The 24,320-nt window shown below is 38.0% G+C and overlaps 1 protein-coding gene across 8 annotated transcripts in view; it reads right to left on the bottom strand.

Moving 5' to 3' along the window:
• The window catches only part of TBC1D5 (TBC1 domain family member 5), a 343,189-nt gene that overhangs the window by 253,007 nt on the left and 65,862 nt on the right, over positions 1-24,320 (bottom strand). Inside the window, exon 1 of one of the 8 annotated variants that reach the window (XM_083376133.1) lies at positions 8,917-9,712. The exons of the other annotated variants lie outside the window; for them this stretch is intronic. The gene's annotated coding sequence lies outside the window, so the exon portion shown is untranslated. Of the gene's footprint in view, positions 1-8,916; positions 9,713-24,320 lie in introns of those variants that run through there. 8 annotated transcript variants of the gene reach the window in all.

Genomic DNA, 24,320 nt, shown 5'->3' with positions numbered 1-24,320 from the left:
TATTTTCATGATGCTTGTTCTCAGAGATTGTTATAATTGCTACTCATAATAAGTATAAAGTGATAAACAAATGAATTTAGCAAATATACTGAACTCCAAAAAACTCAATTAAAAATCAGATCAACTGGAGGGATTAAAAATGTGATGTCAAATAGGTTTCTTTGAAGAATCCTCTTCATATAGCTTCTACAAAATCTTTGCTTTTTGACACACTTATTTAAACATTAGGTAAGTAAGTAAGTTGATAAATCATCAGTCTGCCTGGCTAGCCTTAAACAAGAGTTTAAACTCACATTTTTGACCAAGTAAAAGAAAAGCATTTATAGTCATTAAGTCAACTTAGGATAGTCTTGCTCTGCCCTGGAATTGATTTCACACCATTAGTTAAAAAACATAGTACTTCTACTTAGCCATTGCCACACCCCCAAAACAGGAGACTAACTTAGTTTTGATGGCTTGTTCCACTTTCCCAAAGAAATTCTGGGAGCTGAAATTCAGAATTGTAAAGTATGTTGAATTTCTAAAGAAAAAAACCCCTTCTAGTTTACTGCAATAAATCTGATTATCTTAAAATGCTAACATCAAAACTGAGGTCAATGAATTGCTCAATAACCTTAGTGTATGTGAAAGTAACATATATAGGAAACCTCTTTTATAAAATCTTAATAATTTAATTTAGCAAAATTAAAAATATATTGCTAAAGATCTTGGAAAACATAAGTATTAGCTATCCACAAAATCCAATGAAATAGAGTATTGGTGTAATTACTTGTTTACAATTAATGGGAACATGAAAATTCCTGCCAGTTCATCACACTGGATCATTGTATTTTATAGAATCTGTAAAAATTCAGTTTATTATATTTCAAGAAATTCCCAGTGGATGACAGAATTCCAGTTAAAATGTCAAAAAGATCCATTAAATACAAATGACAAAACTACAATTCCAGCAAAATGTTCAAAATTTAACTTAGAAAAATATCTGTACTTTAATGCTCTTCTCAGATAAATATAAACCTATCATTATAAATATACATCAGAGTCATAGAATACTTTGGGGTCTTTCAAACTCTGTTTCTAGGGTTTCTCTTAGGTTCTATGAAAAATGTGACCATTTTCAATTCCTCAGGGAATATAATTTTCTTTTCAGCTAACAGTTCATATTTGTGTGCACAATATACATGTCCATATAGTAAGTTCATAAACTCATTAAGCTGCAAATATAGATCTGCAGTACATCAAATTCAGATATAACGGTAATGCTTCCAATTCCATTTATCAATCATAGCATTAGCTAAAATACTTTTTGTCCTCATTTGCATATATTTTTGTGAATTTTTGCACCCATACCAAGCAATGAATTATAAAAATATAGTTTCAAGATTATTTAGAAATCTCAGACTGCTTTAACTATTGCTTCCCATTATGTTGCTTACAAATATTGCAAATATTATGTTACTTACAAATATATGCTTCAGTGACCTAGGCTTGAAGTTACAGCTGGGTCAGAATTCCTGTGGTCATGTGATCAAAATGAGGGCACTTGGCAGCCCGCCTGCACTTATGACCCTAGGGGCACTGCAACTCCTCCTACCTGCTATTTCCTCCCATATAAGCTCTTTTGGCATTCTGCCACTTGTGCTCTACCATCTTAGCTGACCTTTGCTGTCTTATTGGTTCCACTGGGAGCAGCCTTTGTGCTATGAAAAAGATAAATAAAAAAAGCCCCTGAGCTACAACATGTCAAAAAAACAACAACCCCCAACTCATTTGAAACAAGCTCCTGAATAGGACTAGGACTTTTCGTTGTGAGGAGCAAAAAAAAAGAGACTCACTCTTTCTCTTCCTTCCTTCCTTCCTTCCTTCCTTCCTTCCTCTCTTTCTTTTCTTTTCCTTTTTTATGTTTTTCTTTTTTTTCTTTTTGCAGTGCAAAGTCACCCCCCACCCCTACCCCCATTATTCTTTACAAAGGGGTTTTAAAATGCTGTGGCTCAGGGCTTCCTTCTCTTTTTTCACAGCACAACACCAGGCCCTGCCCAACCCAGCAGCTAGGCTGGCCACAACTTATCAGAAGTGAGAGTAAGAATATGATGAAAGTCAGCTGGACCAAAAGAGCTCAGGTTGGCAGAAGTCTTGCAGTGCAACGTGCCAAGTACTTGGGATTGAGCTGGGCAGCTGTGGTTTTCTGGGGTTTGACAAGCTGCTTGCTACCCAAAAAGGCAGACTGTAAACACGGCCAAAAGGGCACGGATGATGGGAAATAGGTGAGTGGGGGAAATTATTATATTGAGACTTGGAGCTGATAGGAACCAAGCCTGGTTGGGGGTGGATTCTCAGCTAACAATTGTTAAAGTTGCTTAATGACAGCAACAAGGATTGCAATTGTTAAGTGATGCGATCAAGTGATATCACTTTATGACTGCATCACTTGGTGATGGAAATTCTCATCCTAACTGTGGTTGTAAATCAAGGACTTTACGTAAACTAGGCTCTAAAATTAAAGTAATTCACTTATTAAAAATTTTATAACAGTATGTCTTAACCTTACAATAAATCTAGTTTAAAAAGGATCAGAGGAAATCTTACTCTTGTCTACCAGAAACATTCATCGTAAACGCCTCTAAAGCGCCTGAAGGCAGGACAAGAAGCAATGGATGGAGAGAAGCAACCTAGAGCTAAGGAGAAACTTCCTGACAGTTAGAACAATTAATCAGCGGAACAACCTGCCTCCAGAAGCTGTAAATGCTCCAACATTGGAAGTATTTAAAAAGAGGTTGGACAGCCATTTGTCTGAAATGGTAGGGTTTCCTGCCTGAGCAGGGGGTTGGACTAAATGACCTCCAATATCTCTTCCAACTTTTATTATTATTATTATTATTATTATTATTATTATTATTATTATTATTATTATTATTATTATTATTATTATTATTATTTATCATCATCATCATCATCATCAATAATTGCATAGTCAGCCAGATGTTCAGACTGGATTTGGCATTTTTGTCTACCTATCCAGTCCTTACCAAGGACCTGGGATAGAGAGATGTGGATGCTTGGTGGTGTTTTGTTGTTATTATTATAGTGATGGATGAATGATACTGTTGAAGACCACCTGATAAACCTCCATAATTACCAAAATTCTAAATAAAATGAGAATAATTGATTTAGTTATTCCTATGGCAGAATATCTCCCTTTTTCTTATTTTCATGCAAAAGAATTGTATGAAGTTGATTAACACCTCTAAAAGACTGAATATTGAAAGCACATTTTATTTTAGGTAGAATACTCTGCCAGCAAAAGCTGCATAGCTGTAGAATTTCTATACTTATGTGAACCAATGCTGGCCATATGAATGATTGTGGGAGCTCATTATTTGTGAAAATAAATTCAGTCTTAAGAATAAAAGTGAAGAAAATTCTCTTTTAAGCTGGATGTGATTACACAGACATAACCATGTAGTTTGATATGGAAGTGATTTACCATTTACCATTTTTCCCCAAAGCATTTATTTGTCTTCCCAGTCTAGTCTAGAGCCAGTTCAGTGTACTCATCAAGGCACTGGGCTAGAAACCAGGAGGCCTTTAATTCTAATCCTACCTTGGGCACAAAACCCTCCTGGTGATCTTAGGCCAATCACTCTTTCTCACTTATAAATTAGACTCGCAAGTATGGGGACACACACATACATACACAAAGTTTAGTACACAGGTAGTGCTTGACTTATAATCACAACTGACCCCAGAATTTTGGTTGTTAAGTTGCTGCCAGATAAATGGTAAAAAATATTGCAAAATGTAATCTGACCGTAGGATGCTGCAATTGGAAATATTAACCAATTACCAAGCGTAAGAAATGAAATCACATAACTGTGGGGGTTGTGTGGAAGTTGTAACTTTGACGACAGGTCATAAGTAATGTTTTTGAGTGTTGTAACTTTGAACAGTCTTAAGCAATTGGTCTTAAGTTGAAGACTACTTGTATAGTTTGAAATTAATGAATGACTTTACTTTTTCCAAGATTAGATAATTAGATAATGTGTTGCTTCTTATCATCATCATCATCATCCCCCAGAGAGGCACTATCTTGACATGATTGTGGGGCTTGTGTACTCAGAGGAAGATGAGAGCTATGCCAGAGGTTCAACCATACTGGACAGGTCTCATCAGAGGAGTCAGACAAAGAGTGTCTCTCCCATAAAAAATATGGTGAGACGCAAATTTCAGAATGCCATACCTGCTTGGATGTCGCCCAGGTTAACAAGGTCCCCACTAGATGCTGGAGTTCCTGGATATCTGGTGAAAATTGGGTTACAGGACTGTTGGCTGAGCAACCAGGGCCAGCAGCTGCAGAACTACTGGAAGAAAAGGTGTTTACCCGTCGCAAATACACAGTGATTGTAAACAAAGAAATAATGATCTGTTATTACAGATCAAGTCCAACAAGAAAAGGATATCTAAAACGAATGCACCAGTTCTGGAAAAAACAACATCCAGAATCAGAAATAACAGAACAGATATTAGCAGATCCACACCCATTTATAATACGAAAGCTTAGACTAGAAAATAAGATCAGCAAGTTAAGATCACATGCAACCAATCTAGAACAGATGAAAGAAAAGCAGCTGAAGAACAAGACCAAAGAATACCTAATCAAACAATACCACTTAGAAACAAGGAAGAAAAAGGAAGCACTGGAAATAATAAAGCAGCAAATAACAGCTATAGCCAGGAAAATCAGTAGATACGAAGTTCAAATTGCAAATTATAGGCAGAACCTGCAATTTCAATCCAATCAGAAACATTTCTACCAATCTATCCGTGGAGAAACTACAATGAATCAGTTAGTACCTGACAAGGAAGAAACACTGTAGTTCTGGAAGCAGACATAGGATAACCCAAAAGAAACACAACTAGGATGCGGTTTGGTTAAAAGAGGTGAATGCAAATAAAACAGAAGTTGAAATGAAAGAACTAGTCATAACAACAAAAATGGTAGAAAAAAGAGCAAGGAAGATTAAAAATTGGTCAGCACCAGGTGAAGATGAACTGCATGGGTTTTGGTTGAAACATCTAACTGTTATATACCCACTCATTGCCAAACAGTTCAACAATATACTACAAGGAGGAGAAATTGAAAAGTGGCTAACAACTGGGAAAACCTACCTAATAATGAAAAATCCAGCAAAAGGGGCAACACCAGGCAACTACAGGCCAATTACCTGCTTACCAGCAACTTTCAAATTGCTAACTGGTGTGGTAGCTGATGCAGTACAACAGCATCTAGTTGAAAACAATCTCTTTCCACCTGAGCAGAAAGGAAACCACCCCAATAGCAGAGGAACAAAAGATCAACTCCTAATAGACAAAATGATCTTGGAAAATTGCAAAAGGAAGACCGACCTGAATGTGACATGGATTGACTACAAAAAGGCATTTGACTCTGCCACATGACTGGATAATCAAGTGCCTAGAAATAACAGGAGTCAGTAGAAACATCAGAAAATTTGTATAAACATCGATGGCACAATGGAAGACACAGTTGCAGGTCAATGGTGAAAGACTGGGAGAGGTTAATATCAAGAGAGGAATATTTCAAGGAGATTCATTATCACCACTACTATTTGTTATTGCACTGTTTCCTCTGTCAACAATACTGAATAACTCAGGACATGGCTATCAAACATCAAAACCATCTGCCACACTATCCCACCTCCTTTACATGGATGATCTGAAGCTGTATGGAAAAACAGCATCTGAAATAGAATTGCTGCTGAACACTGTCCGTATATATAGCCAGGATATTGCAATGGAGTTTGGCTTGGACAAATGTGCCACACTTACTCTCAAACAAGGAAAAATAGTGAAAACTGAAGGAATCAAGATGCCCCATGAAAATAACATTAAAAGTCTGGATAAGGAAGTATACTACAAATACTTGGGTATCCTTCAAGCTGACAACATCAAGCACACTGAAATCAAGAAAAAGATTAGAGAGGTGAATACATCAAGAGAGTGAAGATCTTAAAGTCCAAACTCAATGGAGGAAATACCGTGAAGGCAATTAACACCTGGGCAATTCCAGTCATTAGATACACAGCTGGAATAGTGCACTGGACTCAAGCACAACTAAAAGCAAAGGATAGGAAGACCAGAAAAATAATGACAATGAATTATGCCCTTCATACACAGAGTGACACTGACAGACTCTATCTACCAAAGCAAATAGGTGGATGTGGAATGCTGCAAGTACATCAGATGGTTGAAGAAGAAAAAATGGCTTTGGAAGAATATCTGAAGGACAATGATGAAAAAGCACTGAAATTAGTGTATCAGGACGGTTTACTGACTACTGGAGACACCAAACTGGCCTACAAGAAAGACCAAGTGAAGAACAGAATAGAGGCATGGGAAGACAAAGCACTACATGGCCAGTACATTTAAAAAAATAACTGGGAAAGCATATAATAACAAGACCTGGCAATGGCTAAGAGCAGGAAAGTTGAAGAAAGAGACCGAGGGACTAATTCTGGCTACACAAGACCAAGCCTTAAGGACAAATGCATACAAAGTCCAAATTGAGAAGACAGCAACAGACAGTAAGTGCTGCCTATGCAAAGAAGTTGAAGAAACAGTGGACCGCCTGGTAAGCTGCTGCAAGAAGATCACACAGACTGACTAAAAGCAGCAGCATGACGAAGTAGCAACAATGGTGCATTGGAAGATCCACAAGAAATATCATTTGCCTGTAAGGAAGAACTGGTGAGATCATAAAATAGAAAAAGTCATAGAAAATGATAAAGTTAAACTACTCTGGGACTTCAGAATTCAAACAGGCAAGCACCTGCAACATAACACCCTGGACTTAACAATAGTCAATAAGAAAGACAAAAAAGTCTGGATAGTGGACGTGGCAGTGCCTGGAGACAGCAGAATAGACGAGAAAGAACTGGAGAAGATAACAAAATACAAAGACCTACAAATAGAAATAGAAAGACTGTGGCAAAGGCAAACAAGGGTAGTACCAATAGTAATAGGTACCTTGGGTGAAATCCCAAAACAACTGGAGCACCACTTGAACACCACTGGCATTGACAAATTCGCCATTAGTCAATTCCAAAAGGCAGCCTTACTAGGAACTGCTTCCATCCTGGAACAATAACTGTAATACCATCAAACATTCACAACTACCGTATTTTCCGGTGTATAAGACGACTGGGCGTATAAGATGACCCCCTACATTTCCTGTTAAATTATAGGGTTTGGGCTATACTCGCCGTATAAGACTACCCCTCTTCCAACGCACACCAAATAAAAATTAAAAAACATCAGATTTGATTTTAATATGGTAATTTTAATTCAAATGCTTATGACATGCAGGTACTTAGTAGGAAAACTGTCACTTATAAACATAAGGCTGTTTGTCATCAAACATGTAAACATAAAACAGTGCAAGTGGATTAAAATAATAATAATAATAATAATAATAATAATAATAATAATAATAATAAGAAGAAGAAGAAGAAGAAGAAGAAGAAGAAGAAGAAGAAGAAGAAGAAGAAGAAGAAGAAGAAGAAGAAGAAGAAGTTGGAAGGGACCTTGGAGGTCATCTAGTCCTGCTAAGGCAGGAAACCCTATACCATTTCAGACAAATGGCTGTCCAGTCTCTTCTTAAAAACCTCCAGTGTTGGAGCATTCACCACTTCTGGAGGCAGGTTGTTCCACTGGTTAATTGTTCTAACTGTCAGGAAGTTTCTCCTTAGTTCTAGGTTGCTTCTCTCCTTGACTAGTTTCCATCCATTGCTTCTTGTCCTGCTTTCAGGTGCTCTGGAGAATAGCTTGGCTCCCTCTTCTTTGTGGCAGCCCCTGAGATATTGGATCACTGCTATCATGTCACCCCTCACCCTTCTCTTCGTTAAACTACACATACCCAATTCCAGCAACCGTTTCCTATTTTCCTAATTCACTTTTTCACTTTTCCTAATTCACTGTAAAGCTTTCCCCGTGCAGAGCCTTAAGTAACACCAGCTGCCTGCAATTAGTGCAGGTTCTCATCCCACCAGGCTCAAGGTTGAGTCAGCCTTCCATCCTTCTGAGGTAGGTAAAATGAGGACTCAGATTGTTGGGAGCAATAAGCTGACTTTGTAATAATGCTGCTTGTGGGGGGGGGGTGAAAGCTCTAATAAGCAGGCATATACATAGAATGAAGGCTATTGCTAAGCACATTGATTTGTGCTTTAAATTGTAAGCCGCCCTGAGTCTTCGGAGAAGGGCGAGATATAAATGGGATTAATAATTAAAAAAAGACCAAATGGGAGATCCGCTCCAGGTTTTCCAGCCAGCCCGCCCAGTTCCTGAGTCAAATGTGTCCTTAGAGCTAAGCAGCTACTCTGGCTACGGCATTCCCCACCTGCCTTTCAAGTTGCTCTTGCATTCCCCACCTGCCTACAGCTGCTCTTCAACTTTAGAAGGAAAGACGCCCAGACCCCAGCCTGTAAAAAATCACAGACTGCAGCTTCTACTCCAATTGGTCCCGCTTTCCCTGTGCAGACTAAATGGAAGATCCACTCCAGGTTTTCCAACCAGCCCTGTCCCTAAAGTTTCAGCACCCGGCGTATAAGACGACCCCTGACTTTTGAGAAGATTTTCATGGGTTAAAAGTCGTCTTATACGCCGGAAACTACGGTACCTATCCTAGGTCCTTGGTAAGGACTCAATAGGTAGACAAAAATGCCAAATCCAGTCTGAACATCTGGCTGACTGTGCGATTAATAATGATGATTAATAATAATAATAATAATAATAATAATAATAATAATAATAATAATAATAATAATAATAATAATAATAATAAAGTTGGAAGGGACCTTGGAGGTCATCTAGTCCAAACCCCTACTCAGGCAGGAAACCCCATACCGTTTCAGACAAATGGCTGTCCAGTCTCTTCTTAAAAACTTCCAGTGTTGGAGCATTCACTGCTTCTGGAGGCAGGTTGTTCCACTGGTTAATTGTTCTAACTCTCAGGAAGTTTCTCCTTAGTTCTACGTTGCTTCTTTCCTTGATTATTTTCTATCTGTTCTTGTCCTGCCTTCAGGCGATTTGGAGAATAGCTTGCCTCCTTCTTCTTTGTGGCAGCCCCTCAGATATTGGAACACTGCTACAATGTCCCCCCTCGTCCTTCTCTTCATTAAACTAGACATACCCATACCCAATTCCAACAACTGTTCTTTATATGTTTTAGTCTCCAGTACCCTAATCATCTTTGTTGGTCTTCTATGTACCCTTTCAAGAGTCTCAACATCCTTTTTACATCGTGGTGACCAAAACTGGTTGCAGTATTCCAAATGTGGCCTTACCAAGGTGTTATAAAATGGTATTAACACTTCTCGTGATCTTGATTCTATTCCTCTGTTAATGCAGCCTACCACTGTATGGCTTTTTTGGCAGTTGCAGCACATTGCTGGCTCATACTGTTGAAGAGCACTGAGCCCAGAACACAGTCCTGGGATACCCCACTACACACTTCCCTCCATGTAGATGCAGTTCCATTGAGGACCACATACTGAGTACGGCTGGACAGCCAGCTATGAATCCATTTGGTGGTGATGCTGTGTAACCCACAGTTTTCTATCTTATCAAGTAGTAGATTGTGATCTACTTTACCAAATGCCTTACTGAAGTCCAAGTAAATTATATCCACAACATTCCTCTGGTCCACTAATTTTGTCACTTGGTCAAAGAATGGAATAAGATTTGTCTGGCATGATCTGTTTTTGACGAACCCATGTTGGCCTTTAGTAATAACTTTGTTGGCCTCTAGGTATTCCCTGATTTGTTGTTTATCTTTTCCAGAATCTTCCCAGGTATTGAGGTCAGGCTGATAGGTCTGTAGTTTCCTGGATCCATTTTTCCCCCTTTTTTGAAGATGGGCTACATCAGCTCATATAGTTCAGTGGTTCTGAGATCACGTCTGCCAGTTCCTTGAGAACCTTGGGGTGTAATCCATCTGGTCATGGTGATTTGAACTCATCTAGGCTGGACAGGTGCTCACTTACCATTTTCCTGCCTATCTTAACGTGTTTCTAATCTATTTTTTATGGCAGTTTTTGATAGGTTTGACTGTTTTTTCCCCCTTTGTGTAAAGACAGATGCAAAAAACGAGTTATATATTTCTGCTTTCTCCCTGTTGCTTGTCACCTTCTTGCCACTTTCTCCCACTAATGGACCAACCATTTCCTTAACTTTTTCTTGTTTTTTACATGTTGAAACAAGCTTGGTATTTTTGACTTTCATCACAAGCCTTAGTTCATTTTGAGCCTTAGCTTTCCTTACTTCATTTTGCAGGCTCGAGCTATTTGCTGATATTCTACCTTAGTTATGTGCTCCTCTTTCCACTTTTTATACTTGTCCTTTTTCAATTTATCAGAGAATTCTTTATGCAGCCATGCTGGTTTCTTTTAAGAGTAGTTATTTTTCTTCTTTTGTGCTAGACTGGGCTTTTATAATCTTAAATTTCAAAATTTCCCAACTTCTTGAGTTGTTTTCCCCTTGAGGTTTCTCATCCATGGAATCCTTCCCAAGCTCATTCTAAGTTTATTGAAATTAGCTCTCTTAAAGTCCAAGACTCTAGTTTGACTATGTTCTATTGCTTGTGCTTACATAATGTTGAATTCCAATATTATGTGATTACCCCCTCCCCCCCCAAGGTTCCCGTGGCTTCAACACCTTCTATCATTTCATCTCTGTTAGTGAAAATTAAGTCCAATATGGCTAATCCCCTAGTTCCCTTCTCTACTTTTGGGAGACAAAGTTATCTGCTAGGTTTGTCAGGAATATGTTTGATCTTCCACTTGGTGCAGAGTTTGTCTCCCAGTTGATGTCAGGGTAATTAAAGTCCCCCATTACTATTGTGAGGTGCTTCCTACATACCTTATTTAACTGACTAGCAAAAAGTTCATCTATTTCCTCTGTTTGGTTGGGTGCCCTATAGTATACACCTATTGCAATGTCATTCCCCCCCCTCCTTTTATATTGACCCAAATGCATTCAAGACAGTTTTCATCATTGTTGTGCTCTATTTCTATAGAGATGTAGTTATTTCTTATATGGAGAGCAAATCCACCTCCTCTTTTATTTGGTCTGTTTCTTTTAAATAATTTAAATCCCTCTAGCTATGTGTTCCATTTGTGAGTTTCATCCCACCAAGTTTCTGTAATGGCAACAATATCATATGTTCCCTCATTTACCTAAATTTCTAATTCAACCTATTTTTTGCTCATACTCTGTGCGTTAGTGTATAGACATTTGAGTCCTTTATGACTGACTCTGTGTTTACTTTCAACATAACCTGTGTAGTGCCTGAGTTCCCCTATTTCCTTACCTGTTCATGACACAAGTAATGCCGTATTGTTAGAAAAATCACAATTTTTGTCTCCCCAGGCATATCTAGTTATTTCTTTGGTCATATATACGTATATACATATACATATACGTATACGTATACATACATACATACATACACACACACACACACACACACACACACACACACACACACACATATATAATTGGATTTATATACCGCCCTTCTCCCAAAGGACTCAGGGCGGTGTACAGGGCAGTTAAAACACAATATACAAGGTTAAAAATAAATTAAATTAAATTAGCCCCAACAAGTAAATCACATTCTAAAAATTTAAAATCCCAAACCCTCAGTCCAGGCCGGCAAGCTCAAATAACCAAGTTTTCAGGTTGTGGTGAAAGGAGCGAAGGTTGGGAGCAATCTGGAGCTCAACAGGGAGCTGGTTCCAGAGGGCAGGTGCGCCCACAGAGAATGCTCTCCCCCTGGGGGCCGCCAGTCGGCATTCCCTGGCCGACGGCACCCTGAAGAGGCCCTCTCTGTGGGAGCGCACATGACGATGGGAAGTTGACGCCGGCAGAAGGTGCTCCCGTAAATAATCCAGACCCATGCCATTTAGGGCTTTATAGGTCATCACCAGCACCTTCAATCTCACCTGGAGGGCAACTGGAAGCCAGTGCAGCTCGCGGAGCAGAGGTGTTATATGGGAGTATCAGGAGACCCCCATCACAACTCGCGCGGATGCGTTCTGCACCAGTTGAAGCCTCCAAGTGGTCCTCAAGGGTAGCCCCATGTAGAGAGCATTGCAGTAGTCTATCTGAGAGGTCACGAGCGCATGAGTGAATGTATGTAGGGCATCTCAGTCCAAATAGGGCCGCAACTGGCGCACCAGGCGAACCTGGGCAAAAGCCCCCCTGGTCACAGCTCCTATATGATCTATATAATTAATATATTTTATTCCACTCTGTTGCCAACAGTGTTTTTATCAAGGTGTCTCTGTGTTAACTTTATATGTGTTTTTACATATTAACCAGATGCAAATGTTAGTATAAGAATGTAAGGCTTTTGGATTTTGTATGACATGTTAAAATATTTATCTATTAGCTTGTGTAATAGAAACAAGTTTTACAATAATAATACTGTACACTGAATTACTGTATTTTTCCATCTATAAGACACACGCTTGTATAAGACGAACAGCTGAGCTGGCAAATCCCGAAGTTCAGCCGGCCAATGATCTCACCCCTTCCCCCATCCCATTAGTGGCAAGCCCACAGGGGCTTGACGCCTACACCTGGCAGCATGGCAACCCACGCAGGCATACCCTAGGCTGCGGAGGTTACCCTTATTTTTCCATATATAAGATGCTGCCCTTGTATAAGATGCACCTGATTTTTTAACAGGGTGTTTGTGGGGGGGGGGGAATAGCATCTTATACATGGAAAAATATGGTAGTTCAAATTGAAGACTTTTGAGGTAATAGTTCAATTTCTATAGAAAGTTTGTAACTTTTGTTGTTACTGTATGTTGAAAATTATACATCAGTAGGGAAGAACTAAGCTCTCTAGTTGATGAAATACAACAGTGGCAATGCTGCTAGTCCTCGACTTACGACCACAATTGAACCCAACATTTCTGATGCTAACTGAGATGTTGTTAAGTGAATTTTCCCTATTTCATGACCTTTCTTGTGACAGTTGTTAAGTGAATCACTGCGGTTGTTAAGTTACTAATGTAGTTTTTAAGTGAATCCAGATTCTCCATTGACTTTGCTTGTAAGAAGGTCACAAAAGCAGATCACATAACCTCAGGACCCTGTCATCAGTATGAGTCAGTTGCCAGACATCTGAATTTTGATCACATGTCTATGGCGATACAGTGGTTGTAAATGTGAAAAATGGTCATAAGTCTCATTTTTCTGTGCCATTGTAACTTCGAACAGTCACTAAACAAAATGTTGTCAGTCGAAGATTACCTGCACTTACATATATTTTGGTGATGCATTGGATACAAAGAAAGATGTTACAACAAAACCAGTCATATATAACACTAAACTAGATTTTGTTTTAATGGAACTTGTAGAATGAATATTCCTATCAAAATCCTAAAATTGTTTTTAGATTAGAGAAAAAAAATCCTATTTGCTTTGATGAAATAATTTAAAACACTTGCAAATAAATAATCAAAGATTATTCCAGATAATGCCATTTTTCTCTGTTTACCTTTTCCACTAGTACACCGAGAGTATCATAAGTGACCTAATAAAGGTAAACAACTGGCAGATATTCATTATTTTATTAGCTTGCTTGTTTTAGGTAGTCACACAAATGGGATGTAGTACTTTGCTTTCTCTTGGAGGTTCAACACCTTTGGCATTTAGTCCTCTCTTACCATCTAAAAGATAAAAAGATTTATAAAGGTAAAGGTTCCCCTGCACATGCATGCTAGTCGTTTCCAACTCTAGGGGCCAGTGCTCATCTCCGTTTCAAAGCCGAAGAGCCAGCGCTTGGTCATGTGGCCGGCATGACTAGATGCCAAAGGTGCACAGAACGCTGTTACCTTCCCACCGTAGTGGTCCCTATTTTTCTACTTGCATTTTTACGTGCTTTAGAACTGCTAGGTTGGCAGAAGCTGGGACGAGTAACAGGCGCTCACTCTGTTACGCGGCACTCGGGATTCGACCCGCCAAACTGCTGACCTTCTGATTGACAAGCTCAGCGTCCTAACCCACTGAGCCACTGCGTCCCTATTAAAAAAAAGATTTATAGCTAACAGTAATTTCCAAACCATATTTTTTTAGAACCTATTGTTGCATTAACTGTGGATTTGCTTCCATCACCTATTTTGATGATCATCACTTCATACTTTTTCCCAAAAGACTAACCTGTTTTTTATGTCTTTAAATAACTTTCTGTATAAAAGGCAGAATACCTTAAATATCAGCTTTTGGGAAGTACAGCATAAGATGACTATCATCTTCCTGTTCATGCTATAGTATTTCCTAACTATTTGTGATTGGTCACTCTGATATAAAATGCTGGAAATATGTAGCCCTTGACTTGATCCAGCAAGATTCCTTTGCTTATGTTTCAGTTATTAGGGATCAAGTCATTACTTTTTTTATATCCACAGTTTCTGAATATACTGTAATTAGTTTGGGAAGTGAGATTTTGTTCTTATATGATCCAAATCAATCAATCAATTTATTACAGACAAAGGCCAACAGATAAATTAAACATTCAAATAAAACAAAACTAAACAGAACCATCACAAGAGGACATAGCAATATATTACAGTTAATGATGTAATCAATGGGTGACCAAGCTCTGCCTATTTTCACAGACAGTATATCAAAAACTAGCTAGTTTCAGAAAAACTGAATCATACTGATCTGACAATAAAAATACATTGAGTATAGTCTAAAACTGGATAAAACACATAATAAAATTATAAAAGATTATTAAAAGATTTAAAATGATTATTTATGTTTCTGGCGAATCCCCAATACTGCTGCACAGAATCTAGCCACTGCGCTGTTATCACTGCCTGCTCATCCTTAAGCAGCCACTGGAGCTAAATACTTTCCGAACGACCACAATACCTATCAATTATGAAGAGGTTATGATTTTTCCGAATAGCTCTGTAGAAGGAACATCCAAGGAGTATGTGTCCAATGGTCTCCACTCTCCTGAGTCACAGAAGCAGTCTTTCAGACAGTGGTGTCTTTATACTTGCCGTACAGGATGGCCGATGGAAAAGCACGGCACCGTACAAGCGAGAATGCTTTCTAGTGGTTTACTGACTCCAACTGACTAAGATACCTGGCAGGTGTAACCACATATCTAATAGAGTCTGGAGCCAGAAACAGCAGAGCTATACCTAAGTCTGCTTGCTTCTCGATGTCCTCTACCGTTTGACGCAGTTTGTTTTGCTTGGTCATAGAATTGAGGCTGACGAGAAGCCTATTTTGGGAAGGTTGGACTTGACTGCCTTGATCCATGAAGAGGAGAATTTATCTTGTAGAATTAATGGAGCAAGGCCTTGCAGAAATCAATTAAGCCTTAGCCAGATATTTAAGGAAGCTATACAGATTTTTTGCTTCAACTTTTATCAATCCTGTCTCCAGGCACAGAAGTGCATTTGGGACACTGGAGAATTGTTCTGATAAATTTGGATTGAACTCTTTCCAGTGGTGTAAAACACGAAGCTGAGGGTCTGAACAAGGTCCCATAGAGAAGCTGTGCTAGCAACATGGCCAGAAAGAGCTTAATTGCAGCTGGAACATAGTGTCCTCCCTTTGTGCAGAAAAAGTTAAGAATGGCATTCGCTGATCGTTGGCCAGAGACCAAATAAAAATCTATCTTAGACTGTTGAACAGATTGCCAGTTAGAATCATAGGCCTGGAAAGGGACCTTGGAGGTCTCCTAGTTCAGGGCCCCCCAGGTACTGGTTCTGTGGAGAGAGGTTTTTCTGTGGACAGGAGGGGGTGTGGTCCTGTATTGCCTGCATCCCGTGGATGGGGCTTTACTTTTTACGTGGCTCAGTTTCTGGCATGCTGCAGCCTGGTGCCAGTCCATAGACCGGGGTTTGGGGACCCCTGCTCTAGTTCAACCCCTTTGCTCAAGGCAAGAGTCTTTATGCCATCCTGGAGAAATAGTTGTCCAGTCTTTACTTGGAAACTTCCAGCAATTGAGCACCCATAGCGTTGAGAGGAAAGCTTTTGTGATGATTAATTGTACTCAATTTCTAATGGGCTTTCACCCATTCTTATCCTCCCCTCAGGTTCTGTGGAACATAAATCGGCTCCTAAATCAACTTTTCCTGTAACAGCTCTTCAAGTATTAAAAGATGACTATCGTGTCACCCTTAAGTCTTCTCTTTGTTAGGCTAAACATACCAGTTCTCACAGACATTAATTGTATAATTTAGCCTCCAAACTCCTTATCGTATTTGTTGCTCATCTCTACACTTTTTCTCCTTGTATCGTGGTGACCAAAACTGAACACAGTATTTCAAATATGGCCTCACTAGTGCAGTGTAGAGTAGTACTATCATTTCCTATGGTCTTGATGCTTTCCTCTAGAACTGCATTGGCTTTTTTGGCGGTTGCGGCACAGTACTAATTCATACTTAAGCGGCAATCCCTAGGACAACGTGACCCCTCTCAGTTTGATCTGATCCAGCAGGACTCTGACTTACCTTAAGTCATGCAAGAAGAGAAAGGCATCCAAAAAGAGAAGCCACCTTCCGGTTGGTGATTCAATTATAAGGGATGTAAATTTAGGAAAGGATACAGACATTTCATAAGAGGTCAGGTGTCTTCCAGGTGCTATTGCCAGTAGGGACAAGAAGCCTATTTTTAAAATAGTCAGGAATGCCAGCAAGGACTGTGTTGTGGATGCTATTGTACATCTTGGCACTAATGATCTGTCCCAAAAAGATGTACTCTCTGTGCAGAATGATTTCCAGAGCTTGGTGCAGGAACTCAGCAGGATAGGTTGTAGGCTTACTTTTTCAGAGGTTTTACCAGTGTATAAGGAGCAAAACGGAAAAGGCCAGTGTATAGCAGAATTCAATATGTGGCTAAAGGAGTGATGTAAAGGGGAAGGCTTTGGTTATATTAATCACGATATCTGTAGCTGGTCCAATGAAAAAATGTACAAAACAGTTATTTGGCAATAAATTCACAGATTTTCTGAAGGAATATTTAAACTAAACAACGGGGACAGTGAATTAATTGATACAGAACATCCCTGTCCCTGGCAATCTAAAAATTATAGGGTTATCAGTGCATGTAATATAGATGTGTGTGTGTGGACAAGAATATTAATCTTGCTGTCAAGCAAAATCAAGCTTTTAATAGCGACTGCCACACAAAATGCACTAACCAAACAGGTGGTAACAAAATAGGGGAACTTAGCCACCACCCAGGTTATGTAGAAAGTAAAAACAGGGTCAGTCATAAAGGACTCAAATGTCTATACACTAACTCACAGAGTAGGAACAGTAAGCAGGGTGAACTAGAAGTTCAGGTAAATGAAGGCAGATATGATATCATTGCCATTACGGAAACATGGTGGGATGAAACCCATTGCTAGAGGGATTTAAATTATTTAAAAGAAACAGACCAAAGAAAAGAGGAAGTAGAGTTGCTCTCTATATAAGAAATAACTACATCTCTACACAGAAATAGAGCACAACAATGATGAAAACTCTCTTGAATGCCTTTGAGTCAATATAAAAGGGAAGGGGAAAATGACATTGCCATAGGTGTACACCCAACCAAACGAAGGAAATAGATAAACTTTTTGCTAGTCAGCTAACTAAGATATGTAGGAAGCACATATTAGATCTAATCCTCACTAACAGAGATGAAATGATAGAAGGTGTTGAAACCACAGGAACCTTGGGTGGAAGTGATCATGCAATATTGGAATTCAACATTCTGGAAGCACAAGCAATAGAACACAGTCAAACTAGGTCTTTTAAGAGAGCTAATTTCAATAAACTTAGAGACAGCTTGGGAAGGATTCCATGGATGAGAAGCCTCAAGGGGGAAACAACTCAAGAAGCTTGGGAAATTTTGAAAAGTGAGATAATAAAATCCCAGTGTTGCACAATACCAACAAAGAGTAAAAATAACTGTTCTCAAAAGAAACCAGCATAGCTGCATAAAGAACACTGATAAATTGAAAGATAAAAAGGACAAGGAAAGAGGGGCACATAACTAAAGCAGAATATCAGCAAATAGCCCATTCCTGCAAAGATGAAGTAAGGAACGCTAAGGCTCAAAATGAACTAAGGCTTGTGATGAAAGTCAAAAATACCAAGCTTGTTTCAACATGTAAAAAACAAGAAAAAAGTTAAGGAAATGATTGGTCCATTAGTGGAGAAAGTGGCAAGAAGGTGACAAGCAACAGGGAGAAAGCAGAAATATATAACTCGTTTTTTGCATCTGTCTTTACACAAAGGGGAAAAACAGTCCAAGCTATCAAAACAGTACCATAAATAACAGATTATAAACCCAAGTTAAAATAGGCAAGAAAATATAAGTGAGCACTTGTCCACCCTAGTCGAGTTCAAATCACCATGACCAGATGGATTACACCCAAGGTTCTGAAGGAAATGGCAGATGTCATCTCAGAACTACTGAACTATATCATTCAAAGATTCTGGAGCACAGGCGAACTACCAGAGGACTAGAAAAGACACGATGATCTTTTAAAAGGGGAAAAAATGCATCCAGGAAACTACAGACCTATCAACCTGACCTCAATACTTGGGAAGATTCTGGAAAAGATAAACAACAAATCAGGGAATACCTAGAGGCAAACAAAGTTATTACTAAAAGCCAACATGGGTTTGTCAAAAACAGATCATGCCAAATCTTATTGCATTCTTTGACCAAGTGACAAAATTAGTGGACCAGAGGAATGCTATGGATATAATTTACATGGACTTCAGTAAGTAATTTGATAAAGTAGACCACAACCTACTATTTGATAAGATTTAAAAATGTGGGTTAGACAGCATCACCACCAGATGAATTCATAGCTGGCTGTCCGGCTGTACTCAGCATGTGGTCCTCAATGGAACTGCATCTACATGGAGGGAAGTGTGTAGTGGGGTATCCCAGGGCTCTGTTCTGGGCTTAGTGCTCTTCAACAATATGAGCCAGCAGTGTGCTGCAGCTGCCAAAAAAGCCAACACAGTGCTAGGCTGTCATAGAATCAAGTTCACGTGAAGTGTTAATACCACTTTATAATGCCTTGGTAAGGCCATACTTGGAATACTGCATCCAGTTTTGGTCATTATGATGTAAAAAAGATGTTGAGACTCTAGAAAGAGTACAGAGAAGATCAACAAAGATGATTAGGGGACTGGAGACTAAAACATATAAAGAACCGTTGTTGGAACTGGGTATGTTTTGTTTAATGAAGAGAAGGACTAGGTGTGACATGATAGCAATGTTCCAATATCTAGAGGGCTGGCACAAAAAGAGGAGTCAAGCTATTCTCCAAAGCACCTGAGGACAGGATAAGAAGCAATGGATGGAAACTAATCAGAGAAGCAACCTAGAACCAAGGAGAAATTTCCTGACAGAACAATTAATCAATGGAACAACCTGCCTCCAGAAATTGTGAATGCTCCACCACTGGAAGTTTTTAAGAAGAGACTGGACAACCATTTGTCTGAAATGGTATAGGCAATTGGGTTTCCTGCCTGAGCAGGGGCTTGGACTAGAAGACATTCAAGGTCCCTTCCAACTTTATTATGATTGTTACTGTTATTATTAAATTGTGACTCTAGAATTCAGTACCAATAATGCTATGTTATTATATTTTATTATATTTTAATTTTAAGATTTGCAGAATCAGTGTCAAGAAACTAATAAAAAGCATTCAGTACAATGCAAAATATTGTGTTGGATGAGACAATGTCTGAATGCATACAAAAGGGATGGAGGTTATGTCAAAACAGCTTGACACTGTTTTTCTCATATGCCTTCTATTGGTCTCTGCAGAATCTTTGACTAGCATCCTTTCTTTCCAAAATAAAAGTAGACTTTCCTCTTAAAGACTGACATTTTAAAACACTGGAATCTGATACTGTTTATTAATTGTATAGAGGAAAGTAATGGACACTTTTTTACACTTGTGATCTTAAATATTAGATGAATTGCTTTCATTTCATAAACTGTAGTTGTTTTGATTGACAGCTTCTTATATACACCACATATGTAAACACTTGTCTAACAGAGGCTGCTATTTTTAAGGATGTCTTTGAATAGATATGCGAAATCTATATACTGATGGTGAAATAAAAGCCAGTTTTTACATAAATTGATAGTGCACTCAACTGTAGATATAGAGATATGAATTGGATGTTTAATTAAAATCACAGAAATATACATTTAAAGAATGTTAAAACAACTCCAAGTTTCATAAATGAAGACTCCAGCTTCTGAGGTATCAGCTGTAATACTGTAAAAGACACAAAATAAACTACAGATAAACACTAGCAGGTAAATTGGTTTGCATTACAAACCTTTGAAGTTACATTGCCAGTTCTGTTATGTATCGAGGTTCTCAACATTTAGGTTCCAGGAAACACATCTGGAATTTTGAGAGCATGTAATGTACAATTCCCCAAAATAATTGACATGGTGGGCATAGCCAAGCACAAAAATCACAGTCACACAACTGTCTGTCTCATTTCTTAACTACCTATCTTCTTCAGAGAGGATTTTACTTTCTAAACTTATTCCAGGGCCCACTTATAGTCACAAGACGATACCTTTTCTCTCTCTCTCTCCCTCCCTTCATTTTTTTGCTTTTTGGTTTAGTTGGGAAGAGATATTTTAGAAGAATTAATATGGAAAAGATTATACATACTTTCCATTTAAAAAAGACAAACTATTTGTTAATAGTATTATCTCTGAAACCACATATAATTTATGGAATTCCCTCATCTCATATGTTCTGGGCAGATGTTAATTAACTCTTTACAAGTCTAAGCTTGAAGTTTTCATTCCTGACTTTCCATTATCTATAAGGTCATACACTTATGTCTGTTTTATAAACTGTCAGAATTAATCTTTACTAACTATTTTAGGCTGCTTGAGCCTACCCAGGTAGTTGAAAATATAGTTGCCTCTATATATTCACCTCTGAAATCTTGGATATTACATATGGAACTGAGAGATTAAAAATACAGCAATAACATGGTATTTTTAAATGGTGAAAGCATGGAATCGGAATTAGTTGTATGAATGCATCAACAATGTGTATATACATTGTAAGACAGGTACTTGAAGAAGGATGAGGGGAAGAAGAAGAAACAACATATGACTACCCAATGAATGACTGCTTTCATCAGCACTCATATTCCAAACTACAAGACATTTCATCTCTCCAAAATTGGCAGCCATTTACATGAACCGTGCATTATTTAACTTTCTACTCTGTGGCAAGGAAACTAAACAAAATACATACTGTTTGGATTGTAATGCTCTTAGTGAAGCTTGTCAGACCACCACATCTTATTCCTTGCTCTATTTCTACTTTAAAAGCTCATTATACTTTTGTTGAATTATGTTTTCATATATTTCATTGTAACATAGAGAAAAGAATCAAACTTTTCAAGATTTAAATGATCTCATTATCTCAACTCTGCCAATCTTTTTATTCACAAGTGACAAGAAAATTATCTTAAACTGCCCACCCAGAACACCAGTATATTATCAACTGTATCTTCTCAGTTGTCAGTCTGTTCAACAATATAGCTAAACAATATAGCTTAAAAGAGTTTACATCTCTAGGGAGTAGCAATGTTTGTTTGTTTGTTTGTTTGTTTATTTGTTTAAAAAAGAAATAAGTCACTGTAAACATATTAGGTGTATACAGCAAAAGTTACGGGAAAAAATAAAATGGAGAAAAGCAAACTACTATCAGCATCAAGCATCTGTTGCTGTAGCATATGTATAAAATGTACAAAATGAGTGCCAGAACAAGAAGACAATTTTATAGATCAACTGTTTGTCGAGTCGCCCACTAAACCAAGTTTTGAAATTGCAGCATACAGTGTGGCCATCTGTTTATTTTCACTAACAAAATTCTGACCGTATCTTCAAGAGAAAAACTGTCAATATTTTAAAACACTAATATTGCTACTGATCACTCCTTCATGCTGTTCCTAATTTAGAGAAAAGTTTTGCATAATATGAACCGAACCAACCTTTAAAAAAGTTTCACTTTTCTCCAGAAAGGGAAAATGTTTAAGTTGGCTGCAGATACCCCTACAATAATATATAGTTCAACAAAAGATAGTATGGTTCTGCAATGTATATTATATATTGTATATTATGATGTCAAGCAAATTCTTTGGGGAATCTTATGCAAATGTACAAATACATGGGGATATCATTCCTATAATTTAATCAGCATGGTTAAGTTGGGCCAACTCAATTCTTTCTTTCTGCCACTTTCTCAACAAATACAGTTAACAACTTTATCGAATGTACAATTTGCTAACTTATTTTAAGTCCCCAAAACTGTTAAATGCCTATACTTCTCATAAATACTGATTCATCCTTCTATAAATCTGAATGTTCATATTCATAAAATGCTCTAATAAGTAGCCAGTTATCTCAATGTATTTATAGGAATTAATATTATCTGAGCAGAATTATATATAAAAACTGAAATGTCAAACTGAAATATGAACTCTATCTAAAAAAAGATTTGAACTCTACATCTTCCAAATGGCTGATTAAAACTGAAAGGACCCAACTATCTTAAATCCAGGCATATTTGCACAATATAATAATCAGTGCCACCAGATAAAAAACAAAATGTGAAAAGAACAGAGCATTTTATACTGAAAATACCCCAGCTGGCACTTATTTAGGTGCAACTGCCAACAACTACAATGTAGCTTGTATTAAAGTACTTCTACAATTATTTTTTTAAACTATATAAAAGGATAACCAACATGTATGCAATTTTTCTGAAGTTCATTTTCAGGGGAATAACCTGACTGAAGCAGACCACACACTAATAAAGTGCAACTTAATAAATCATGTGGAATCTTATTTTGTTCAAACCCTTACTAACTCCTAGCACCATCTGTTACCATCAAAACTATATGACAAGATATGATATATAATTAATAGGTAAACAACAATCTAATTAAAATGGACAAATACTCCATGTTCCTGCCATTTGGGAACTCTAATTACAGACTAAATTTTAAGCTTGAATTAAATATTTAAGCTAGAAAATTAACTTTCCTTCTCGAGCCTTGAATACATTAATACAGATATGTGAAGCGACTTCCTGATGGGAACTTAAACATGTAATTTAGTTTGATCAAAGCAGTTACTAATTGTTAAGCAGCAGTACCTTACCATATGTACACAATAGCTATTTAGAGCTGAAAAGGTGATTTTGAAACACCTCTCTGCTACCTTTTTCTGACATAAATATAAAACGTATATACAGCTCAGCAATTTACACTATAGACTGAAAATAAATCACACAGAAACCTTTGTGTTTTAAGCACTTATAGGCACAAGCAAACTCAGAGAAACAGTTTTTTCCTCCACTCAAGCTACAATATAAGTGACTGGATTAATACATAACTCAACAGTCAAACCACTCAGACCTATTATATTAGTTTTAATCTAATCCACACAGAAGGCATTTTCATTAAGTATCTTTCACAATGTCAATTTCTAAATGCTAATGGTCACACTTTAATGAACTGACCAAAGGCAACTGGCCACCAAAGAAGATACTGGAATTATTACAGATAGTATGAAAATAAAGTTTAAATGCAGCTGCCTCAGTTTCTTTTTCACATATCAAATAGCAGCATTAATGAGAAATAATTACTTTAAGCATAGCATTAGAATACTTATGAAAAAGTTTCTTGGAAACTTGGAAAGCTGTATAATTTAACTGAAAGATAAACAGTTTAATGTTATAGTCAATAGACAACCATTATAAGTTAACTGTCTCCCATTTGAAGAATTCAGGTAGTCTTTGACTTAAGACCAACTGCTTAGCAACTGTTCGAAATTATGACAGATCCCCCCCCCAAAAAAAACTACTTACAACCCCATTTTGAAGTTGCACCACTTCAGCACTTCTAAGCTCATTTATCCTGATGATCAATTAAAGGGACATGGCGTGCCTATCTATTCCCATCACCCTGCCTGGGTGGGTCCCTGAGGGTCTTGGACCTGCTTTTCCACCCCGCCAGGTTCCTGCAGGAGTTGGGTCTCCTCTCCCCCATCACTCATCACACACATACCCTTTGAAGATCTCCAGAGCTCTGGGCCTCAAGTTGGGGGAAGGAAATGAGGGAGGCCAATCCGTCCCTCAATATCACTGGGTCATGTGGCAATATCTATGACTTGGCTGCATGGCCTAGGTCCCTAGGAATTCAGTGATCCATT

The sequence above is a fragment of the Vipera ursinii genome (genome assembly GCF_947247035.1).
Source record: "Vipera ursinii genome assembly, chromosome: Z".
Classification (NCBI taxonomy): domain Eukaryota; kingdom Metazoa; phylum Chordata; class Lepidosauria; order Squamata; family Viperidae; genus Vipera; species Vipera ursinii.
This window is presented reverse-complemented; position numbering and strand designations above follow the sequence as displayed.